The sequence below is a fragment of the Salvelinus alpinus genome, chromosome 7 (assembly GCF_045679555.1).
Source record: "Salvelinus alpinus chromosome 7, SLU_Salpinus.1, whole genome shotgun sequence".
In the NCBI taxonomy this organism is placed as follows: Eukaryota; Metazoa; Chordata; class Actinopteri; order Salmoniformes; family Salmonidae; genus Salvelinus; species Salvelinus alpinus.
This window is the reverse complement of record NC_092092.1, coordinates 82,905,370-82,930,882: the sequence shown is the minus strand read 5'-3', so window position 1 is coordinate 82,930,882 and position 25,513 is coordinate 82,905,370. Positions and strand designations below refer to the sequence as shown.

Sequence of the window (25,513 nt, the reverse complement as noted above, 5' to 3'; positions counted from 1 at the left end):
AAACAAAAAAAGTATTGCAAAAGTTTATAGAGAAACAAGAGAGAGCAATTCTTCAAAGAAAAAGAGACAAAAATGTATATTTAAAACACATGTATTTGAGTTTCTTTACTCTCTAAAACTCTGTTATAAATGTATTATGTTTGGGGGAACTGGACCATGAAGGACTGCCCCTTTTATCACATATTCTGGTTGTAGAAACGTTTTCTATTACAATTCATTGAAGCCGTGTATTGAAGACTGTTGCATTTGGCAGGCTGGTCTCATACACTAGACGTAACATATTAAACAAAAAAAAATCTAAAATCAAAATCAGTATGATATGTTACGTTTTTGTATGGTTACATAAGACAGAAGGTTACTTTTGGTCGGGGTGGATGGGTGGACGTATAAAGTGAATGTCTAGCAACCCAAAGATTGTGTGTTGAAATCTCATCATGGACAACTTCAGCAACAATTCACTACTTTCTAGCTACTTTGCAAATACTTAGTGTGTTAGCTGACCTTAAAACCCTTTAACCTAACTCCATCCTTAACCCGTAACCCTAACCCCTAGCCTAACCAATGGATTTCTTATGACTAGGCAGGGGTGAAACCATGGGTGGGCCTTGGAGGGCATAGGCCCACCCACTTGGGAGCCAGGCCCAGCCAATCAAAATGAGTTTTTCACCACAAAAGGGCTTTATCATCAACTGTCCAGGTGGCTGGTCTCAGATGATCCCGCAGGTGAATAAGCCGGATGTGGAGGTCCTGGGCTGGCGTGGTTACACATGTTCTGTGGTTGTGAGGCCGGTTGGACATACTTCCAAATTCTCGAAAACAACGTTGGTGACGGTTTATGGTGGAGAAATTAACATTCAATTCTCTGGCAACAGCTCTTGTGGACATTACTGCAGTCAGCATACGAATTGTGTGCTCCCTCAAAACTTGAGACATCTGTGGCATTGTGTTTTGTGACGAAACTGCACATTTTAGAGTGGCCTTTTATTGTCCCCAGCACAAGGTGCACCTGTATAATGATCATAGTGTTTAATCAGCTTCTTGATATGCCGCACCTGTCAGGTGGATGGATTATCTTGGCAAAGGAGAAATGCTCACTAACAGGGATGTAAGAAATTTGTGCACAAAATTTCAGAGAAATACGCTTTTTGTTGGTATAGAACATTTCTGGGATCTTTTATTTCAGCTCATGAAACACGGGACCAACATTTTACAGTTGATATTTTGTTCAGTATGGTATGATATGTAACTTTTTGTATGGAATGTATTTTTTATTTTATTTATTTATTTATTTATTTCACCTTTATTTAACCAGGTAGGCAAGTTGAGAACACGTTCTCATTTACAATTGCGACCTGGCCAAGATAAAGCAAAGCAGTTCGACACATACAACAACACATAGTTACACATGGAGTAAAACAAACATACAGTCAATAATACAGTGAAAAATAAGTCTATATACAATGTGAGCAAGTGAGGTGAGATAAGGGAGGTGAAGGCAAACAAAATATATAAATAAATAATAATATAAAAAAGGCCATGGTGGCGAAGTAAATACAATATAGCAAGTAAAAACACTGGAATGGTTGGTTTGCAGTGGAAGAATGTGCAAAGTAGAGATAGAAATAATGGTATTATTAGTATTATTATTAGTATTATTAGTATTAGTATTATTATTAAGTATTAATTTGTGGATGTCCATAATCCTATTTCTATGATATGTTACGATTTACAATTTGTATAATATGTTACAAATTGGCAATTCATACAATATGTTACAAATTTGCAATACGTATGATATGTTACAAATTCTAATTTGTTATTGCTAACGTTAGCTGGGTGACTAGATGGATAACGCTAACGTTATCTAGGTGGCTAACATAGATTAGGGCCCAATGAATTCATTTCAATTGACTTATTTCCATATATGAACTGTAACTCAATAAAATCGTGAAATTTTTGCATGTTGCGTTTGTATTTTTGTTCAGTATAATTTGAATTTCCCGGATTTTGTTTACTATGTTATGTCCCCCTGAGTCAAGTTGCATTGGATGGGCAGAGACAGAAAGGGAGACTTCGGCCACTCCCTTCTACACCTCCCGTTACCTCCCGCCCTCTAATCCTCCCTTTATCCAAGACCAGTAGCCCTACCCTTTCGCATGTCCAACCATTCTGCATCGCCCGGAGTAACAGCCACGCAGACTAGAAAAAAAAGGCAACACGCACTCTCTAAGGGGAGAGAGTGAGAAGGGAGGGGAGAGAGAAAAACGCCCTGGACACGGAGGGAGACTCGGGTTGATAGAGAAAGACAAGTATTCTAGAAGTGAGAAAGAACTTTTGATTGGGAAGAAGAAGACGTGCTTTTATCGACTGCTGGGACAGCAGGAGGGGAAGAGAACACTACCAAAGATGCTCAAGTTGCTGTGTTGAAGTTGATGCAGCTCAGACTGCTCAGGTAAAAACAATAATTTACTTTTGTCATCACAATTTTAATTTAGATCATTTTTTAACAGTTTATAATAATGGTGATGGTATCATATCTGGTAACCCCCCCCCCCCCACCCCCCCAAAGGTTATAATGCATACGTTTAAATGACGTGTCAATCGTGCTGTTTAATTAAGGTTAATTTTACATGACATTTTTTTTGAAAATAATATTGATAGCCTTTCACCACAGTAACTGAGAGGAAGGGTGGTGCCCATGATGCTACTTTGTTTTCTCGTTCAAAGTTCTGTAATTTATAACACGAGATGAAGTGGGTGTGTGTCACCACCCACATGAACGGGGACATGGGTCTCACTTCTTATTTCACTCTCCGTTACTGTGTACAAAATAAACCTGTTTGGGGTATATAAAGCGACGCCACTCACATGAAATACATTACATGTCAGACTAACTTAAGTTTCCCGGGGATGTGTTATAACATATATATTTTTTAAATGTAAAACCCCATGCAGATGTATAGCCTAGTCCGGTTGTGATTTCATCTCAGCGACGTGGATATTGATCCTCCTATTCTAACCCTGCCCTGCACGCAGGAAAGAAAAAAGAAAGTTGTTTAAAGAAACCGCCCAAAACATCATCATTGATGAAAAACCTGTCAAGTTAAATGATATTTGTTCTATTTGCCTCTAATCTATCAAGTCGAGTGTTTGTGTGAGTATGAGTAATTATTTGCTTAGAAATGGCTATCAGTAAAGGCAGTTCCCCATAAAGCGTTTTATTAAGATAGCCTACAGACTTGGGTGTGGATTCTACTCTCTTACAAGTCCTTCACCTCCCTCCTGCTTCTGGTTCAGAGAGGCGCACCAAGGGAAGAGGGAGAGAGAAAAGAATTGCACACACTCTGCAATCATGTACAGAAGTCTTAGAACAACATCTTATAACCCATCTTCACGAGACCAACGGTTTTCAGAGTATAGTATAGTAACGGGTTTAATATAGTATAACAAAAAACGGTACATTTCGAATTTAGCAATACATTCTTTAAAAAAAATCTGTTTAACGTCTTGACATGGGTGGAGTTTTACGGACTTTCTCGCTCGCAGTTTTAACTCGATTCGTTTTATCCCGGGATTCTAGCCAGGGTGGAGAGAGAGAGAGAGAGAGAGAGAGGGGGGGGGGGGTATGGTAATGGAATGTAGTGGTTAGGAAATACTTACTAATTGAAACCAGGTCTGAGGAAAAGAGGGGAAAATAATCAAGACTTCTGCAGCACATAGAGAAATCGTTTTTTATTTTTTTTATCGAGCTCAGAAACGAAGATACAGAATGTGTTTGAATAACAGAACAGCTACGCTGTTGTAACTTCAGGCGTGTATTAACCTTGAAGAGTTATGATCAAACGAAACAGACACGTTTTTGTTCGTTTCTTCATCACAATAGACATACGATAGAGATGTAGCGACATTGATCCCTGAAACATTATGCTTTGTAGAGTTGGGTGGAAATTCATATTTTTTAAAGCTCAGCCCTTCCCCCTTCTGCCACACCCTGGCCGACGTTCTTCTGTGAAACAGCAAGGAAAAGAATACCGCTCTCCCAGAAAACACTAGTTATAGGCTGTCATCGGAGCCAGCGAGCTCACACAGAATGCCTTAAAGCTGTAAAAGTCTAGCGTTCTCCAATTGTTCCTGTCGAAGTGATGGGCTGTATGGTCGGTCAAGTCATGCTTAAAGTGGCAATATGTAACTTTTTGGGCAACCCTACCAAATTCACATAGAAATGTGTGCTATAGATCTATCATTTGTGCGGCAGGTAGCCTAGTGGTTAGAGCGTTGTCGAATCCCCGAGCTGACAAGGTATAATCTGTTGTTCTGCCCCTGAACCAGACTGTTCAGGCTGTCATTGTAAATAAGAATTTGTTCTTCACTGACTTAAATAAAACATTTAAAAACGAAATAATTCAACTTGAAAGTAAGTCTAAGAACTGTAGGTCTGTTCTATGTGTGCTATTTCTATGCTTCCGGTTCATAAGTTTTGTTTTTGTGTCTTTAGGTTTTGTAATTGAGCTTAAAACAGCTGAAAATACTATATTTTTTGTTATGGAAAATATATTTCACAGTGATTTTAGATAGCACAAGCAATTTCTCAAGCAAGACTTTTGCAAGGTCTGTCTGGGAGTGGTCTGAGTGGGAAGGGGGAAACTGAAAACTTGGTGTTATTGACAGAGAAATGTGGAACTCTCATAACTAATTTTCTGCCTGGTGATGTCACGTGGCAGGCCAAAACGCCATCCCAACAAAATAGGCTGTAATTTTAGTCAATCTTTTCAAAAATCTCTAACACTAAAAGGGAATTATCACAATTTTCACAAATTCACAATATTATTCCAACCTCATAGTGTGGCAACACAGACAAATCACGTTTTTGACTGTACTAGACCTTTAAAATGTAAACTTTGTTATTATTGTGATGGTATGTAAAAGTATAGCCTATGTCTGTATTCAGTGTTTTGAACAGTTCATTTGACTCGGTAGTACTTGTTCCAAACAGAGAATATAGTAAGTGTCAACTATGGATTGGAATAAAGTAAGCAATCATTTAAGAAAACATCAGGTTCAGAACAGAGCCTTTCTTAACAACCCCCCTGACGTCGTTATTTAGTCATGTGATCTATCAGTCCAGTGGACATGGAATTCATAGAACACTCATCATTGTATTCCAACAAACCTGCCACCACAGCTTTCCCCTGCCAACTGTTGATAGCAGAGGAGAGGAGTGGCATTCTCACTGGGCCCGTGTGAGATGGAAAGAGACCACTTCCTTTTTTTTCATTTCCTCATCACGGGCCCATTCGAAAGAGGGAGAGAGGGAGAGAGAGGGGAGAGAGAGAGAGGGGGAGAGAGAGAGGAGAGAGAGAGAGAGGGAGAGAGAGGAGAGAGAGAGAGAGGGAGAGGGGAGAGAGGGAGAGAGAGAGGAGAGAGAGGGGAGAGAGAGAGGAGAGAGAGAGAGAGAGAGAGAGAGAGAGAGAGAGAGAGAGAGAGAGAGAGAGAGAGGGAGAGAGAGGGAGAGAAAGAGAGAGAGAGAGGGAGAGAGAGAGAGAGAGAGAGAGAGAGAGAGAGAGAGAGAGAGAGAGAGAGAGAGGGGAGAGAGAGAGAGAGAGAGAGAGAAAGAGGGGAGAGAGAGGGAGGGAGAGAGGGAGAGGGGAGAGAGAGGGAGGGAGAGAGAGAGAGAGAGAGAGAGAGAGGGAGAGGGGAGAGAGAGATGAGAGAGAGGAGAGAGAGGAGAGAGAGGATAGAGAGAGGAGAGAGAGAGAAAACAAAAAGATAATAACTTGACACATTGGAAAGAATTAACAAAAAAACAGAGCAAACTAGAATGCTATTTGGCCCTAAACAGAGAGTACAAAGTGGCAGAATACCTGACCACTGTGACTGACCTAAACTTAAGGAAAGCTTTGACTATGTACAAACTCAGTGAGCATAGCCTTGCTATTGAGAAAGGCTGCCGTAGGCAGACCTGGATCTCAAGAGAAGACAGGCTGTGTGCACACTGCCCACAAAATGAGGTGGAAACTGAGCTGCACTTCCTAACCTCCTGCCAAATGTATGACCATATTAGAGACACATATTTCCCTCAGATTACACAGACCCACAAAGAATTCGAAAACAAACCCAATTTTGATAAACTCCCATATCTACTGGGTGAAATACCACAGTGTGCCATCACAGCAGCAATATTTGTGACCTGTTGCCACAAGAAAAGGTCAACCAGTGAAGAACAAACACCATTGTAAATACAACCCATATTTATGTTTATTTATTTTCTCTTTGTACTTTAACTATTTGCACATCATTACAACACTGTATATAGACATAATATGACATTTGAAATGTCATTATTCTTTTGTGAGGGTAATGTTTACTGTTACTTTTTATTGTTTATTTCACTTTTGTTCATTATCTACTTCACTTGCTTTGGCAATGTAAACATGCCAATAAAGCCCTTTAAATTGAAATTGAATTGTGTGAGAGAGAGAGATTGTATTTTAACACTTGTATTCGTCTCTGTGTCTGATTGTTCCCTGGGTGTTTTAATTGTAGATAATTTAGACATTTAAGTCATTTATTTTATTTATCACATAGATTTCACACCTGGTGCCCTGAAGCAGCTGTCCGTCCATCAGAATTGGTGAAATAAGGACTAGAGGTAGTACTGCAATACGTTATTGATCCCAACTTGGGAAATTGTTGACTAAAGCTCCAATATTGTCGGGGGTTTTCCTCCCCCTCTGTGTGACTGTAAATCCATCTAAAAAAATCTCTCTTGACTCATGGACTTACACTATATATACAAGAATACACTGAACAAAAATATAAACACAACATGTAAAGTGTTGGTCCCATGTTTCATGAGCTGAAATAAACGATCCCAGAAATGTTCCGTACGCACAAAAAAAGTTTATTTCTCTGAATGTCCATTGACAAACATTGGCCGTAGAATGGCCTTACTGAAGAGCTCAGTGACTTTCGATGTGGCACCGTCATAGGATGCCACCTTTCCGACAAGTCAGTTCGTCAAATTTATGCCCTGCTAAAGCTGCCCCTGGTCAAATGTAAGTGTGGTTATTGTGAAGTGGAAACGTCTAGGAGCAACAACGGCTCAGCCGCCAAGATGGTAGGCCACACAAGCTCACAGAACGGGACCGGCGAGTGCTGAAGCGCGCAGCGTGTAAAAATCGCCTGTCCTCAGTTGCAACACTCACTACAGAGTTCCAAACTGCCTCTGGAAGTAACGTCAGCACAAGAACTGTTCGTCGGGAGCTTCATGAAATGGGTTTCCATGGCTGAGCAGCCGCACACAAGCCTAAGATCACTATGCACAAGCGTTGGCCCGAAATGGAGTGGACTCTGGAGCAGTGGAAACACGTTCTCTGGAGCGATGAATCACGCTTTACCATCTGGCAGTCAAACAGACAAATCTGGGTTTGACGGATGGCAGGAGAACGCTACCTGCCAGAATGCATAGTGCCAACTGTAAAGGTTGGTGGAAGAGAAATAATGGTGTGAGGCTGTTTTTCTTGGTTCAGGCTAGGTCCCTTAGTTCCAGTGAAGGGAAATCTTAACGGTACAGCATACAATGACTTTCTAGATGATTCTGTGCTTCCAACTTTGTGGCATCAGTTTGGGAATGGCCTTTTCCTGTTTCAGCATGACAATGCACCCGTGCACAAAGCAAGGTCCATAAAAAAATGGTTTGTCAAGATCGGTGTGGAACAACTTAACTGGCCTGCACAGAGCCCTGACCTCAACCCCATCGAACACCTTTTTGGATGAATTGGAACGCCGACTATGAGCCAGGCCTAATCGCCCAACATCAGTGAAGTACCTCACTAATGCTCTTGTGGCTGAATGGAAGCAAGTCCCCGCACCAATGTTCCAACATCTAGTGGAAAGCCTTCCCAGAAGAGTGGAGGTTGTTATCGCAGCAAAGGGGGGGACCATTAATAACTCCTTATACCTTTTTGTTTCTCTCCGTCACCCACAAGCACTTTCAACATTTAGATAATAAAGTATTTTACCTTTCCATTGTGTTAACGATGGAGAATTTTAAGTATCGACCAACCTATCGGGTATCTCACTGCACCCTCATACACCATGTCTTGAAATATGCAGAAAGAGAGATTTACACTGAGTGTACCAAACATTAGGAACACCTTTCTACTATCGAGTTGCACCCCCTTCTGTCCTCAGAACAGCCTCCATCAGGGCATGGACTCTACAAGGTGTCAAAGGCATTCCACAGGACTGCTGGCCCATGTTGTCTCCAATGCTTCCAACACTTGTGTCAAGTTGTCTGGATTTCTTTTGGGTGGTGGAACATTCTTGATACACATGGGAAACTGTTGAGCGTGAAAAACCCAGCAGCGTTGCAGTTCTTGACACACTCAAACCGGTGTGCCTGGCACCTGCTACCATGCCCCATTCAAAGGTACTTAAATATTTTGTCTCGCCCATTCACCTTCTGAATGTCACACATACACAATCCATATCTAAAGGCTTAAAAATCCTTCTTTAACCTGTTTCCTCTCCTTCATCTACACTGATGAAAGTGTATTTTCCAGGTGAAATCAATAAGGGATCGTTGGATTTCATCTGGATTCCCTTGGTCAGTCTATGTCATGTTCCCAATCAAATCAAAATGTATTAGTCACATGTGCCGAATACAACAGGTACAGTGAAATACTTACTTACAAGCCCTTAACCAACCATGCAGTTTTAAGAAAAAATAAGTGTTAAGAAAGTATTTACTAAATAAACTGAAGTAAACAATAAAACAATAAAAAAATATATAATAATTAAAGAGCAACAATAGTAACGAGGCTGTATACAGGGTGTTACGGTACAGAGTCAATGTGGAGGCTATATACAGGGGGGTACCAGTACAGAGTCAATGTGGAGGCTATATACAGGGGGGTACCAGTACAGAGTCAATGTGCGAGGGCACAGGTTAGTCGAGGTAATTGAGGTAATATGTACATGTAGGTAGAGGTATCAGGTAGCCATTTGGTAAGCTGTTCAGGAGTCTTATGGCTTGGGGGTAGAAGCTGTTAAGAAGCCTTTTGGACCTAGACTTGGTGCTCCGGTACCGCTTGCCGTGCAGTAGCAGAGAGAACAGTCTATGACTAGGGTGACCTACCCTCACCACCTGGGGGCGGCACGTCAGGAAGCCCATCATCCAGTTGCAGAGGGAGGTTTTTAGGGCACGATGGTGGTGTTGAATGCTGAGCTGTGTTTCCTTTGTCCAGGTGGGAAAGTGCAGTGTGGAGTGCAATAGAGATTGCATCATCTGTGGATCTGTTGGGGCGGTATGCAAATTGGAGTGGGTCTAGGGTTTTTGAGATAATGGTGTTGTTGTGAGCCATGACCAGCCTTTCAAAGCACTTCATGGCTACGGACGTGAGTGCTACGGTTTGGTAGTCATTTAGGCAGGTTACCTTGGTGTTCTTGGGCACAGGGACTATGGTGGTCTGCATGAAACATGTTGGTATTACAGACTAGGTCAGGGACAGGTTGAAAATGTCAGTGAAGACGCTTGGTCAGCGCGTGCTCGGAGTTCACGTCCTGGTAATCTGTCTGGCCCTGCAGCCTTGTGAATGTTGAGCTGTTTAAATGTCTTACTCACATCGGCTATAGAGACTGTGATCACACAGTAGTCCGGAACAGCTGGTGCTCTCATGCATGCTTCAGTGTTGCTTGCCTCGAAGTGTGCATAGAAGCAATTTAGCTGGTCTGGTAGGCTTGTGTCACTGGGCAGCTCGCAGCTGTGCTTCCCTTTGTAGTCCATATTAGTTTCCAAGACCTGCCACATCCGACGAGCGTCGGATCTGGTGTAGTAAGATTCAATCTTAGTCCTGTATTGATGCTTTGCCTGTTTGATGGTTCGTCGGAGGGCATTGCAGGATTTCTTAGCATCCGGGTTAGAGTCCTGCTTCATGAAAGCGGCAGCACTACCCTTTAGCTCAGGGCAGATGTTGCCTGTAATCCATGGCTTCTGGTTGGGGTATGTACGTATGGTCACTGTGGGGGCAACGTCATCAATGTGCTTATTGATGAAGCCAGTGACTGATGTGGTGTACTCCTCAATGCCGTCTGGAAGAATCCCGGAACATGTTCCAGTCTGTGCTAGCAAAACAGTCCTGTAGTGTAGCATCTGTGTCATCTGACCACTTCCGTATTGAGCGAGTCACTGGTACTTCCTGCTTTAGTTTTTGCTTGTAAGCAGGAATCAGGAGGATAGAATTATGGTCAGATTTGCCAAATGGAGGGTTGAGGGAGAGCTTTGTACATGTCTCTGTGTGTGGAGTAAAGGAGGTCTAGAGTTTTTTTCTCCTCTGGTTTCACATGTAACGTGCTGGTAGAAATTAGGTAAAACTTATTTAAGTTTCTCTGCATAAATGTCCCTGGCCACTAGGAGCGCTGCCTCCTCGTTCAGTCACGACTGTGAAACATAAGATATGACTTTTTTTAATGTCCCGTTGGTAGGATAGTATCGAGCAGAGATCATCCAGTTTATTATCCAATGATTGCACGTTGGCTAATAGGACGGATGGCGGGTCATCCACTCGCTGTCGGATTCTTACAAGGCACCTCGGCCTACGACCCCTATATCTCTGTCTCTCCTTCATGCGAATGACGGGGATTTGGGCCTTGTTCGGTATCTGAAGTAAATCCTTTTTTTAATTTTTTTTTTTTAATCCTCCATCTCCTCCGGCGCCATTATACCCCCTCCTAATGTCATGTTCCTAATGTTTTATACACTCCGTATTTTGGTCTGTCCAAAAAAAATTTTATTTTTATTCTGTCATGGAAATCAATGTATTTCCCATTTATAGTTTATATGCCAATTTATCGGCGAATTCACAAAAGCTATCCAAGGATTGTTTCATAGGGTTGTGTTTCTAGGGAGTGATATCGGTTCTTGTTGTTGAATATGTTTCATTTGAAGTTGTTAAATGTTCTTTATCATTTGAAAATAGACAAGTGAAAAGATTCTGGGGATGAGCGTACACATCTTCAATATGGACCCACGTTTCCTCTTTAGTGCATTTAACTAACTATATTTATTATTTATTTATATTTATCATTTAACTAACTATATTTATTATTTATTTATATTTATCATTTAACTAACTATATTTATTATTTATTTATATTTATCATTTAACTAACTATATTTATTATTTATTTATATTTATCATTTAACTAACTATATTTCACAAGTTAAAGCCCTGGGTGGTGGGCAGATACAATTTCAAGTCTGGAAGGTTAAAACTACCTCAGACATAGGAAGATGTAAAACCTTCCTTTTTAATACCATGAGTTTTATTTTCCCATATAAAGTTTGTTATGACCGAGTATACTTTTTTATCAGAATGTCTTCGGATGTATTTCCCATTTATAGTAATTGGTATTACCGAGAATAAATCTAAAAACCTTTGGAGCCATGCTGTTCTGAAGAAGTTTATTGTACCTGTAAGATTTATGGGAAAATTATTCCATTTAATTAAATCTGCTTTTATATGGTTGACTAATGGGATAAAGTTATATTTATATAAGCATCCTAAGTATTTTATATATTTTTTGTGGTGATCTTAAAGCTTTAGATCATGAGTTATTCTGTTTCCTATTGTTGTTATTTATTTACTTTCCTCCACGTTCCATTTTATGTCCTGAGATTTTACAGTATTCTGAAAATATTTTTAGCAAATGGGGACATTGAGTTTTCACTATTGGTCCGGGTATACCAAGGTCGGTAGTGACGCCTCCGGCACTGAGATGCACTCGGAGTGGCAGTGCGAGTAATGCAAATATATTTTTTGCTTTGTTGAGGTTGTTCTCCGGCTGGCAACATATACAGGCTCACGTGTATTTTTTAAAACTGTAATTTCTCTACCTCCGTCTCAGCACTTGCCTTTACTTGTTTAAAACCCATTTGTTTCCAACCACAGCTGTTCTTGAACGCTGACATAAATCCGGTAGCCTGTGGAATGTACAGGAAGTTTCAAAGTTGCTAACAGTCAAAAGGTTACAGGTGTGTTACCTGTCAATATGTCATGTGACTGGAAAACATTATAATGATTCATGTCAACAATAACTTTAGAATTTCATAGAGGTTCAGGTATTACATTTTGATTTCCAAAGCTCCAGGGGAAACCATTCCTTTAAGATTTATATGGAGGTGTGATATTAGCCTGTAATTACCATTACGATGTATATGGAAGTGTGATATTAGCCTGTAATTACCATTAAGATGTATATGGAAGTGTGACATTAGCCTGTAATTACCATTAAGATGTATATGGAGGTGTGTAATTACCATTAGCCACTGGTGACATTCACACAAACAATAAACAGTGTCACTTTGGGACAGACATCAACAGCCTACTTAGTAAATAACACAGTACTTGTATGCAGTCCTTATATGTTGGTGTATTTTGATGAGCATTGGAAACAAAATGTAAATCATTTCAATAAAAGGATTTATTCCAAATCAGTGAAATAATAATTTATAGTTCAGTTATGTTATGTTATGCTCTATGATTTGAGGTTTTACACACCATGCACTGTAGAAAAAACACATTTGCCTCTGTCAATCTACAACATTTTCATGTTTGCTTATGCAAAACCTCTCCCTCCCTCTCTCTCTCTCTCTCTCTCTCTCTCTCTCTCTCTCTCTCTCTCTCTCTCTCTCTCTCTCTCTCTCTCTCTCTCTCTCTCTCTCTCTCTCTCTCTCTCTCTCTCTCTCTCTCTCTCTCTCTGTCTCTCTCTCTCTCTCTCTCTCTCTCTCTCTGGTCTGTAAACCAGTCAGGCCAGTTAGTGGTAACACATGTTGCTTTCTCACCCCTTTCACACACCCCATTGCTTACAACTACTCCCCACAACAAAGGGAGGAACAAAACATTGAGACAATTCTGTTTGATAGCATTGGGATAATTCAGTATGTCTATTCTCCTTAGCTTAGGATTCCGTCCCAAATGGCACCCTATGCCCTTCATAGTGCACTACTTTAGACCAGAGCCCTATTCCCTATATAGTGCACTACTTTAGACCAGAGCCCTATTCCCTATATAGTGCACTACTTTAGACCAGAGCCCATAGAACCTTAACCAAATCTTGCCACTCGCCAGTATTTCATTGTTTGATGATTAGTGTTCTTTATCACGATCACTTACTCTATCTATTCTTGATAGTTGTCTTCAATCAATCATCTTAACTCACTGACAGATCCTTTCAGATACAAGACTAACTCTCTAGGTGTTTACCAGATACAAGACTAACTCTCTAGGTATTTGCCAGATACAAGACTAACTCTCTAGGTGTTTACCAGAAACAAGACTAACTCTCTAGGTGTTTACCAGATACAAGACTAACTCTCTAGGTATTTACCAGATACAAGACTAACTCTCTAGGTGTTTACCAGATACAAGACTAACTCTCTAGGTGTTTACCAGATACAAGACTAACTCTCTAGGTGTTTACCAGATACAAGACTAACTCTCTAGGTATTTACCAGATACAAGACTAACTCTCTAGGTGTTTACCAGATACAAGACTAACTCTCTAGGTGTTTACCAGATACAAGACTAACTCTCTAGGTGTTTACCAGATACAAGACTAACTCTCTAGGTGTTTACCAGATACAAGACTAACTCTCTAGGTGTTTACCAGATACAAGACTAACTCTCTAGGTATTTACCAGATACAAGACTAACTCTCTAGGTGTTTACCAGATACAAGACTAACTCTCTAGGTATTTACCAAACTGGAGAGTCTATACGGCTCCTTTGCACAATCAGGTACAGAGATCCATTCAGTGACGATGATTGTAGTTACCTAACATGACGCAACCAAATGACGAAAGTACGAAAAGTGATTCTGTTTTGTGGCTGGATCCTGTGCGGACATGCTCTGGGTTTGCAGGCAGCACACAGAGAGGCTGGGTAGAGTGAGTGGAGGTCATTTCTTTGGAGTTAGTCACTGTGGGAGAGGTACAGAGGAGAGACTGGGCTCCGTTCCAGCTGGCCTGACAGCGCTATCAAGTAATGTGTGAGACTGGAGCCCAGGGTGGGGCCTCCTCAGCCTTGTAGAGTACAGCACACAGCCCAGAGTGGGCCCTGCTCAGCCTTGTAGAGCACGGCACCCAGCCCAGAGTGGGGCCTGCTCAGCCTTGTAGAGCACGGCACACAGCCCAGAGTGGGGCCTGCTCAGCCTTGTGGAGCACGGCACCCAGCCCAGAGTGGGGCCTGCTCAGCCTTGTAGAGTACAGCACACAGCCCAGAGTGGGCCCTGCTCAGCCTTGTAGAGCACGGTACCCAGCCCAGAGTGGGGCCTGCTCAGCCTTGTGGAGCACGGCACCCAGCCCAGAGTGGGGCCTGCTCAGCCTTGTAGAGTACAGCACACAGCCCAGAGTGGGCCCTGCTCAGCCTTGTAGAGCACGGCACCCAGCCCAGAGTGGGGCCTGCTCAGCCTTGTAGAGCACGGCACACAGCCCAGAGTGGGGCCTGCTCAGCCTTGTGGAGCACGGCACCCAGCCCAGAGTGGGGCCTGCTCAGCCTTGTAGAGTACAGCACACAGCCCAGAGTGGGCCCTGCTCAGCCTTGTAGAGCACGGTACCCAGCCCAGAGTGGGGCCTGCTCAGCCTTGTGGAGCACGGCACCCAGCCCAGAGTGGGGCCTGCTCAGCCTTGTAGAGTACAGCACACAGCCCAGAGTGGGCCCTGCTCAGCCTTGTGGAGCACGGCACCCAGCCCAGAGTGGGGCCTGCTCAGCCTTGTAGAGCACGGCACCCAGCCCAGAGTGGGGCCTGCTCAGCCTTGTGGAGCACAACACAACACCCAGGCCTGTTGCCTAGCCCATTGGTTGCTCTCTTAGCAACCTAGCTAGCACTGAGAGGCTAGGCTGTTTAGCCCTGTAGCCTGTTGCTACAAGCTGTTAGCAAGCAAACAACCTTCACCGAGACAGGACTCGAGGCAAGGTGGGGCCCAGCCTCGTAGCACAGCGCTGCACCCAGCCGTTTAGCCTGTTGCCCCCACTACTGTAAGTCTCTCTGGATAAGAGAGTCTGTTAAATGACTCACCACTGTAAGTCTCTCTGGATAAGTGCATCTGCTAAATTATGTAAATGTAAAAAGCTAGCACTGCCTGAGGTGGGACTCGTAGCCTAGCCCGTTGCTCCATTCCCTTAGCAAGCAAGCTAGCACTGCCAGAGGTGGGACTCGTAGCCTAGCCCGTTGCTCCAATCCCTTAGCAAGCAAGCTAGCACTGCCAGTGGTGGGACTCGTAGCCTAGCCCGTTTCTCCAATCCCTTAGCAAGTAAGCTAGCACTGAGATGGTGGTAAGACTGGAGGCACATAGAAATCAATCTATTTGTTTGACTGACTAGAACGGGGAAAAGCCCATTAGGTGACGGAAATTTGACAGAACACTCATGAGTACAATCAATATTCTAGTCCGTCTAATTCCCGGCCCAGCCCCACACTCCTTTTAGCAAGCAAGCTAGCGGTGACCACTCCTCTGTGTGCACTGCTGTGATTGTGATCATTAAAACAGTAGTGTGGGGGCCACACTGTTTCCTTTAAACCTACCTGAAGCAGTGACTTTGGTGTTTCTCACAATATCTCTAACTGTTATTCCAGTCGCCTTGCTTTGACTAATGGTGTTCGTTTTACCACATAGGTGTGACCAATAGTACACAGTGTTTTTGGATTTGCGATGCCCGTGTAACAAGTCAATGCCAAGTCAAGGTTGACATGTTCCTATGTTTTGTAACACCAGTGGCAAGAGCCAATTATGTTGTCAGAAAATGTTTCCAAACAGACATAAAAACAACAAAATCCAAATCAGATCAACCAAATCCTTACCTGAATCTGCTTAATTGAACGGATTACAGACAGAGTGCACGTTTATGGAATTCCTTGAGACTTACCGTCTTACCTACTACGCATGTTGTTGATCTTCCTCCTTGTGACAGGAGGCAAAATGAATACAACGCCTCTGGGTGTCTGCTGGTGTAGACAGCTGTCCTACCCCTGAGTCTCTCTTTATACAAACACAGTGGCAATCCAACCTCGTATCGCTTGGCGTTTATCCCCACCACTGGCCTATCTATTTCAGTACCCCATCAGAAATAACCAACTAGCTAGCTACGCCAACAATAAAGCAGTGAGGATAGGAAGAGGTTTTAGCTTGGTGATGGTGTGAGGAAAGACCTTTTTAATGAGGGTTTGAAGAGAGAGAAACGCTTGTTGGATCCGTTAACCGGACCCTTGTTTACTTCTAGCTCACCGGTGGCTATTTGCTATAGACAACAACAACATGTAGTCATGACGCGCTTGGTTTCTGCTCTTCTGCAACTTCAAACGGGTAAGCACAAACGGAACACCGGAGTGATACATAACTATAAATCTAGCGAAGACCCAGTATGTTAACACAATGCAAATATAACTGTTTTATGCGTCAAAGGTTTGCGCTTGGAGTTGATCCTCAAACTAGTTCATCTTGTTTTAAATAATAAATCAAAATCCTGTAAAGAGTTTCCTCTTTGCACCCTTTACTAAAACTTTTACTTTGAGTTCTGTTTTTCAACTGCCACTGAAAGAGTCTGTAAACTGTAAACACAGTTATTTGCTGTAATTTTCTTGGACGTAAAGAACAGTTCAGCTGTAAACCACAAGAAGGGAGGAGGCAGCAGACTAATGACAGTTGTTCAAAAAACACAACTTGTCTTTAAAGAATTTGTCTGTGTGGGGGGCAGGTTGTCACTAGTCCATGCCTGTCTGTGAGGAATCCAGTCCACCAGTTGGTGTTTCTGCTCAAGAGGAAAGTCTCTTCTTTGTTTCACAGTACCCTCTTCCAGTCAAAGCAGAGACCTTCAAACGCAGGAAGGAATTGTGAACTAAGCCGGATGGAAAGCACTTGACATACAACGTACCAAGGTTCAGCTTTTACTGTCGAGACAAATGGCAAAGTTTAACTGGAAAACAAATATATCAATACCAAACCAGTTGCTTATACAATTAGATCATTATTATTGATTTCAAGCTCAAAGCTTTAAGGCACTGCTGAAAAGGACCAGTGTCATTCGGGAAAACAGAATTCTCCAGATACTTTATGGTACCAGTCATGAATCTTAAATCAGATATTTCTTCGCCTTCAGACATGTGCTAGTACTGTGAGCTCCAAAACTATTGGGACAGTAAGCAGGTTTCCATCCAACCTTTTAATGTATATAAAGTACATGTCGGATGAAAAATGTCATGACAGGCCTGATGGAAACAGAACATCTTTTTCCCAGTAAACTTTCAAAATGTCGACAAAACTAAATATGCTAGACAAGGTGGGATCTTTATGTGTTGGTAAAATTAATTATGCGAGAAATATAGGTGGAAACGCTTTTATACGCAAATATATACATTACCTTTCAAAAGTTTGGGGTCACTTACAAATTTCCTTGTTTTTTGAAAGAAAAGCACATTTTTCCCCCATTAAAATAACATCAAACTGATCAGAAATACAGTGTAGACATTGTTAATGTTGTAAATGACTATTGTAGATGAAAACGGCAGATTTTTTTAATGGAATATCTACGTAGGCGTACAGAGGCCCATTATCAGCAACCATCACTCCTATGTTCCAATGGCACGTTGTGTTAGCTAATCCAAGTTTATCATTTTAAAAGGCTAATTGATCATTAGAAAACCCTTTTGCAATTATGTTAGCACAGCTGAAAACTTTTGTTCTGATTAAAGAAACAATAAAACTGGCCTTATTTAGACTAGTTGAGTATCTGGAGCATCAGCATTTGTGGGTTCAATTACAAGCTGAAAAGGGCCAGAAACAAATAACTTTCTTCTGAAACTCGTCAGTCTATTCTTGTTCTGAGAAATGAAGGCTAGAAGGTCATGATCATATATAAGAGTAGTGTATGTTTCTAAACACTTCTAAATTAATGTGTATGATTACGGATAATGAATTGTGAATAATGATGAGTGAGACACAAATATCATATCCCCCCCAAAAATGCTAACCTCTCACCAATACAATAACGGGAGGTTAGTATGTGTGGGGTACAAAAATGATGTAGTCATTCAAAAAATCATATTAAACACTATTATTTTAACATGATCTATGTAACTTATTATGTGACTTGTTAAGCAAATCTTTACTCCTGAACTTATTTAGGTTTGTCATAACAAAGGGGTTGAATACTTACTGACTCAAGACATTTCAGCTTTTCATTTGTAATTCATTTGTAAATATTTCGAAAAAGATAATTCCACTTTGACATTACGGGGGTATTGTGTGTAGGCCAGTGACAGCCCCCCCCCCCCCCCAAAAAAAACCCTCTATTTAATCCATTTTAAATTGAGGTTGTAACACAACAAAATGTGGAAAAATTCAAGCAGTGTGAATACTTTCTGAAGACACTATAACCTCAAGCGAGACGCTATCTGTTACGTTGGCCTAAGGCTAGTCGCTAGTTGTTTCTAAGATGTTAATAGACCTGAACTGAAAGGGAATCTTGTCTAAACGTATTAGCAGCCACATGCAGACATCAGAACGAGGCCTACGGCAGACAGCAGCTGGGTATGTGAGGTCTGTGTACAAGCCAAGGTGTTGTTCTCCTCAGGTGGAACAGTTTAAGTAAAGGGCCAATACCTCGTGACTGTTTTTTTGTTTGAGACTGTTTTGGTGACATTTGATAGTGCAGCGATGTGTCCAAGTTGTGGTTTGAACATACTAGTGTTGCGTTAGGAAATTGAAATGACCCAGCTGTCATGCGTTGCGTCTTTCTTGTTGTGTTGAGTGATCTGTGATCTGTGGTACATATTTAAAATGGCGTGGCTGCCTGCTATGGTATGGTCTGCCACATAATTCACATTACCCACTGGGCAAAGACCTCAGTTCAACGTCTAGTTTTGATTTATATTTGGTTGAGTTTGTCCACTAACGTGAATTTAATGTGAAATCAACTAAACATTTCACCATGTCGCTGGATTTAGGTTAAAAGTTAGGTGGGAAAGAAAAGACGAAATGCCCTTAACTTTGATGACTTTTTGCAAATCCAATCAGTTTTCCACGTTGATTCAACCTCATCTCCAATGTTCCCTCTAATTTCTTTCGGCACTGAGAAAATTAACAATGTTGATTCAACCAGTTTTTGTCCAGTGGGTTTTGAAATATAGAATCTCTTGCTCCACCTGTACCACTTTCAGTATTTACATGTGTTGAAAACACGCTTGATTCTTTACAGATGAGCTGATACAGTATATATACAGCAGTATGTGGACACCCTTTCAAATTAGAGGATTCGTCAGGTGTATAAAATTCGAGCACACAGCCCATTCTCTCTGAGGTGAAGGTCCATTCTCTCTGAGGTGAAGGTCCATTATCTCTGAGGTGAAGGTCCATTATCTCTGAGATGATGGTCCATTCTCTCTGAGGCGAAGGTCCATTCTCTCTGAGGCGAAGATCCATTCTCTCTGAGGCAAAGGTCCATTCTCTCTGAGGTGAAGGTCCATTCTCTCTGAGGCGAAGGTCCATTCTCTCTGAGGCGAAGATCCATTCTCTCTGAGGCAAAGGTCCATTCTCGCTGAGGTGAAGGTCCATTCTCTCTGAGGCGAAGGTCCATTCTCTCTGAGGCGAAGGTCCATTCTCTCTGAGGCAAAGGTCCATTCCATCTGAGGCGAAGGTCAATTCTCTCTGAGGCGAAGGTCCATTCTATCTGAGGCGAAGGTCCATTCTCTCTGAGGGGAAGGTCCATTCTCTCTGAGGTGAAGGTCCATTCTCTCTGAGGCGAAGGTCCATTCTCTCTGAGGCAAAGGTCCATTCTCTCTGAGGCAAAGGTCCATTCTCTCTGAGGCGAAGGTCCATTCTCTCTGAGATGAAGGTCCATTCTCTCTGAGGCGAAGGTCCATTCTCTCTGAGGCGAAGATCCATTCTCTCTGAGGCGAAGGTCCATTCTCTCTGAGGTGAAGGTCCATTCTCTCTGAGGCGAAGGTCCATTCTCTCTGAGGCGAAGGTCCATTGTCTCTGAGGCGAAGGTCCATTCTCTCTGAGGCGAAGGTCCATTCTCTCTGAGGGGAAGGTCCATTCTCTCTGGGGCGAAGGTCCATTCTCTCTGAGGCAAAGGTCCATTCTCTCTGAGGCGAAGGTCCGTTCTCTCTGGGGCAAAGGTCCATTCTCTCTGAGGCAAATGTCCATTCCATCTGAGGCGAAGGTCCATTCTCTCTGAGGCGAAGGTCCATTCTCTCTGAGGTGAAGGTCAATTCTCTCTGAGGTGAAGGTCCATTCTCTCTGAGGCGAAGGTCCATTCTCTCTGAGGCGAAGGTCCATTCTCTCTGGGGCAAAGGTCCATTCTCTCTGAGGCAAATGTCCATTCCATCTGAGGCGAAGGTCCATTCTCTCTGAGGCGAAAGTCCATTCTCTCTGAGGCGAAGGTCCATTCTCTCTGAGGTGAAGGTCAATTCTCTCTGAGGCGAAGGTCCATTCTCTCTGAGGCGAAGGTCCATTCTCTCTGAGACGAAGGTCCGTTCTCTCTGAGGCAAAGGTCCATTCTCTCTGAGGCGAAAGTCCATTCTCTCTGAGGCGAAGGTCCATTCTCTCTGAGGCGAAGGTCCATTCTCTCTGAGGCGAAGGTCCATTCTCTCTGAGGCGAAGGTCCATTCTCTCTGAGGCGAAAATCCATTCTCTTTGAGGCGAAGATCAATTCTCTCTGAGGCGAAGGTCCATTCTCTCTGAGGCGAAGGTCCATTCTCTCTGAGGCGAAAGTCCATTCTCTCTGAGGCGAAGGTCCATTCTCTCTGAGGTGAAGGTCCATTGCATTGTTATGAAGACACAATCAGAACACACTGAAGATGTGTGACCTAGTCATGTAGATATCCCTGGAGCAGTAGCATATTAGTACGGGCATAGTTTATGAACTTGTTTCTATGTCTTTCCAAAAGCCATGAATGAATGTGTGTTGACGTTGTTTGCTCTCTTGTTGGAGTAACATAGGCAAGAGAGATGTGTGGACGTGAGAATTAACCTATCTATTTGATCAATCAATGTGATTAACTCCTATCCCTCTTCTCTCTCTGTGTGTCCCTCTGTAAACAGACAAACAAGAAGCGAAGAGACAGAGCCCTTGGCCTTGCTTGAGCAATCCAAAGTACGTAAGTGTCCTTCATTCAAAGATATAGTCCTCCAAGATGTTGACGACAAGACGCAGGCTAAACACAACACGCAACACATCAGTTACTGTAAACCCCCTTTAATATGAAATGGCCAGTCAAGCCCTGCCAGATCACACTGTTTAACTGTTGGTAGTAGCAGCTGTTGCAGGATCATTTTTTAAACTGGGGAGTCAGTGTCGTAAGCCTAAGGAATACCAAACCGCCAAACCGTACGCAGACAATGTAGCCAACAAGGGATACAGGAAAGAGGCGTATACAGACATGTTCTGTGGTCAGAAAGAGGCGGGTTAGCTAACTGGTTAGGAGCTGCCATTGTCAGAAACCAGAAGCTTTCTTGTCGGGTGGTCTGTCCTCGTGTTCCCTGCAGGCTTTCTCTCATAGCACAGTTACATAGCAAACTACAATGATGTACAACGCTCATCCCCTTTCCCATTCCTTCCCTCCAGTTCCTCCCCACTTTTCTTCTTTGATCCTTTTGTGGCCAAATTTGTACTTTCATGTCTCCATTGGGCACATTTTGATGAGCTCATCATTTGATTAGAAGATGTTTTGCAGTCAAGGCACAGAGAGACAGAAATGGAAGAAAGTAGTTTGACTGTTGTTTTTTTGTTGCTTTCTTTCACTGCTTGTCTGTCGAATGATTCCATGAACACAACAAGTCTTGTTCACAGTTTGCTTTACCCCTCAACCAGCTGGTCCTTTGACTTTACATTACAGCAATTATACAAATGATAGTTTCCCTCCTGAACTCTCTCTCTCTGTCTCTGTCTCTCTGTCTCTCTGTCTCTCTGTCTCTCTGTCTCTCTGTCTCTCTCTCTCTGTCTCTCTCTCTCTGTCTCTCTCTCTCTCTCTCTCTTTCTCTCTCTCTCTCTCTCTCTCTCTCTCTCTCGCTCTCTCTGTCTCTCTCTCTCTCTGTCGCTCTCTCTCTCTCTCTCTCTCTCTCTCTCTCTCTCTCTCTCTCTCTCTCTCTCTCTCTCTCTCTCTCTCTCTCTCTCTCTCTCTCTCTCTCTCTCTCTCTCTCTCTCTCTCTCTCTCTCTCTCTCTCTCTCTCTCTCTCTCTCTCTCTCTCTCTCTCTCTCTCTCTCTCTGCCCCTCCCAGTACTCCCTGCCAGGAATATGTCAAAGGAAAATACTTCTCTAGATCATAAAGCATTGTTCCAAAAGGGGGAGGGGAAAGGGCAGTAAAATACACATTTGATGTTATGAAACCTCAAGGACTATTGTAGCTATAGAGAGTAATAGGAGTGAGAGTTGGGTGTGGTGTGGCCGTAGGTTACTTTTTAATGCGAGAGATGAGATGAGGGCGGGACGTAGAGTAGAATAACGAGAGCTGTATAATCCGAGCCGGGAGCTGTAGGTTTCTCCCTCCATCTGCTTTTGTAAATAACTCTTGAGTGCCAACAATAATAATGGGGCTTGTTTGAGAGTTAGTGCAGCATAGTTTTCACGGGTCTCTCATATCCTGAATGTCTCTATGCAGACAGAGATAAGCTCTGAAACACATGGGAAACTGTCAGAGCAAAAGCATCAAATGGGACATGATGCAGAGTGTTTTTGTGTGTCTCTATTGATGATTTCTAATTCATCTGATGAATGCAATGCACATGTTGGTGTTTGGGCTCTCACATGGTGCGGGGTGTTCGGGCTCTCACATGGTGCGGGGTGTTCGGGCTCTCACATGGTGCGGGGTGTTCGGGCTCTCACATGGTGCGGGGTGTTCGGGCTCTCACATGGTGCGGGGTGTTCGGGCTCTCACATGGTGCGGGGTGTTCGGGCTCTCACATGGTGCGGGGTGTTTGGGCTCTCACATGGTGCGGGGTGTTCGGGCTCTCACATGGTGCGGGTTGTTCGGGCTCTCACATGGTGCGGGGTGTTTGGGCTCTCACATGGTGCGGGGTGTTCGGGCTCTCACATGGTGCGGGGTGTTTGGGCTCTCACATGGTGCGGGGTGTTCGGGCTCTCACATGGTGCGGGGTGTTCGGGCTCTCACATGGTGCGTTGACTTTGAGAAACTCACACACAGACACACACACACTGTTTTTTTTCTTCATTTACTTAGAAAGTATTTTTGTCGCGATACTAAGGGCCAAGCTACTAGCTAGGATCCATTTTAGATTGTGTTATTAGCTAGCATGCAGTGTCAGTTGACCTGAGTGCAAATTTGATCTTCATGAGTTAATTAGATCACGTGTCTTTGATGAATAACACCCTATTCCCCATGTAGTGCACTACTTTTGATGGGCCCTGGTCAAAAGTAGTGCACTATGTAGGGAATAGGGTGGCATTTGGGATGGATCCCTTTGACACTGCAGATTCAGTAGGTCTGCATCGTTGCCTTGTTAAAGTAACTCCCTTTATCTGGACTGGCTGTGTTGTTGTGTTACTGGAGGAGTTGAAAGCTTTTCTGATCCTTATATGTCATAGAGTACCGGAGTATGAGTCATAATACCCAAAATACCTAGCGGTTAAACAGGGAAATGGTTGCAATAGTTTTAGAAACACTTAAAATAAGGGCTGTGTTTCATATTGGCTTACCCTGGCGTGACGTTTTGATAACCGTGTAAATCTCTCTCGAACAAGGGGACTAATATCAATATATTTGCCTGTATTTACCCCCCATAAATGAAACGCTAATTAGCTGCTAATGTGGCTATCATAAAGAACTACAAATACCATGAGGATCTGGACGAGACGACCGAATCAAGGAAAAGGTAAGAATCTCTGGATCAACTATTTCATGTTAATTAAATGTAGTAATGAATAAATTGGCTACATTTCTTTAAATGTACAATTCTGGGAACTGTGTAGTGCAAGTTTTAAGTTGGCACAATACCTGATAGCAAAGGTGTCAGCTATATAGTCACCTTGTTCGAGAGAGATTTACACGGTTATCAAAACGTCACGCCAGGGTGAGTCTACATGAAACACAGCTCTTATTGGAAATGTTTCTAAAATCCCTTATAGGAAGAATTAATGGAGGAAAAAATGATTGGAACCATTTCCCTGTTTGACCGCTAGGTTTTATGGGTATTATAACACCTCCACTGTGGGGCTCTGTTTAGAAAGAATGTGCATACCTGAAAAGAGAGAGAGAGAGAGAGGGGGGTGGGGAGAGAGGGGCAGAGAGGGATGGGAAGAGAGAGAGAGGGAGGGATGGGGAGAGAGAGAGAGGGGGGGGGGGGATGGGGAGAGAGAGAGAGAGATGGGGAGGGAGAGAGAGAGAGGGGGAAGGGTGGGGAGAGAGAGAGAGGGGGATGGGGAGAGAGGGTTTTCATGGCAAGGGAAGAGACAACGCCATCTTTGACGTAAACATTGTTCATACTGTATTTTCTGTCTTGTCTTCTTCTTTGTGTTCCCATGTTTATATCAAATCAAAAATCAACATTTTATTTGTCACATGCTTGGTAAACAACAGGTGTGGACTAACAGTGAAATTCTTACGTACGACCCTTCTCAACAATGCAGAGAGAAAAGAGAAAATAAGAGAAATCATATAAAAAATATATTTAAAAAATATTTCTAGAAATATTAAAAAACGATGAATATGTATAATCATTCCCCTATGGTCAGGTTTTCCCCTCTTTCTTGAAATTGACCAAACAGCTGTTCAAAAAAGCAGTCTTCAAATTACCTTAACGGATTTCATGCATTCTGCAATATCTCCAATCACAAGAGATCAAGGGTTGTGTTCCAAATGACCCCCTATTCCAAGGTCTATTTATTGACCGGTTTTAATTGGACGACAGTGAGACATTGGCCGAAGCTGGGGAGAATAATATATTTACATTGCATTCCGGCATGTCTATCTGCTTATTGTTGAATCGTTGATCTCTTTAAAGTTGTCTGCATTCTATTGAGTCTGTTTATTAAACCATGGGCTTGTATCCTCTGTTCACTTAGTTGAACTATTTTTAAGATGGAATTCATTGCTTTTATCGTTTTTATCGTTTATCGCTTATCGTTTATCGCTAACAAGTACATGTCAAAACCTATAGGAAATGCTAGCTAAATGCTAACGTGCGCATTGCCGACATTTTATACAGTCTCTGACATAAACTGTTTTGCAGGACAAACATCTCAGCCCATAAAGTTATACAAGTAACTAAAAAAATGCCTCTCACAGTTTGCTGCACAAAACAAATATTAGACAGTAATGTTCTTTATCCAGGAGGAGATTCTCTGCTATTACAAAGAGAAGCTTAATTTTTCAAGAAGCTAACCAACTAGATAACTACTGAGTTAGTAAACCAAATGCACAACTGCAGAGCATTTAGCATATTCCATACTGTAGCTCCCGAGTGGCGCAGCGGTCTAAGGCACTGTATCTCTGTGGAAG

General features: G+C 42.7%; 1 protein-coding gene across 7 annotated transcripts in view; it reads left to right on the top strand.

The window, feature by feature from the left end:
• Positions 1–2,132: 2,132 nt before the first annotated feature.
• Positions 2,133–25,513, top strand: part of ahnak (AHNAK nucleoprotein) — a 50,628-nt gene continuing 27,247 nt past the window's right edge. For 4 of the 7 annotated variants that reach the window (XM_071411924.1, XM_071411922.1, XM_071411923.1 and 1 more), the window contains exons 1-2: positions 2,133–2,452; positions 21,101–21,152. The gene's annotated coding sequence lies outside the window, so the exon portion shown is untranslated. Of the gene's footprint in view, positions 2,453–6,585; positions 6,650–21,100; positions 21,157–25,513 lie in introns of all 7 variants that reach the window. The other 3 variants (XM_071411920.1, XM_071411921.1, XM_071411919.1) reach the window with 3 other exon arrangements.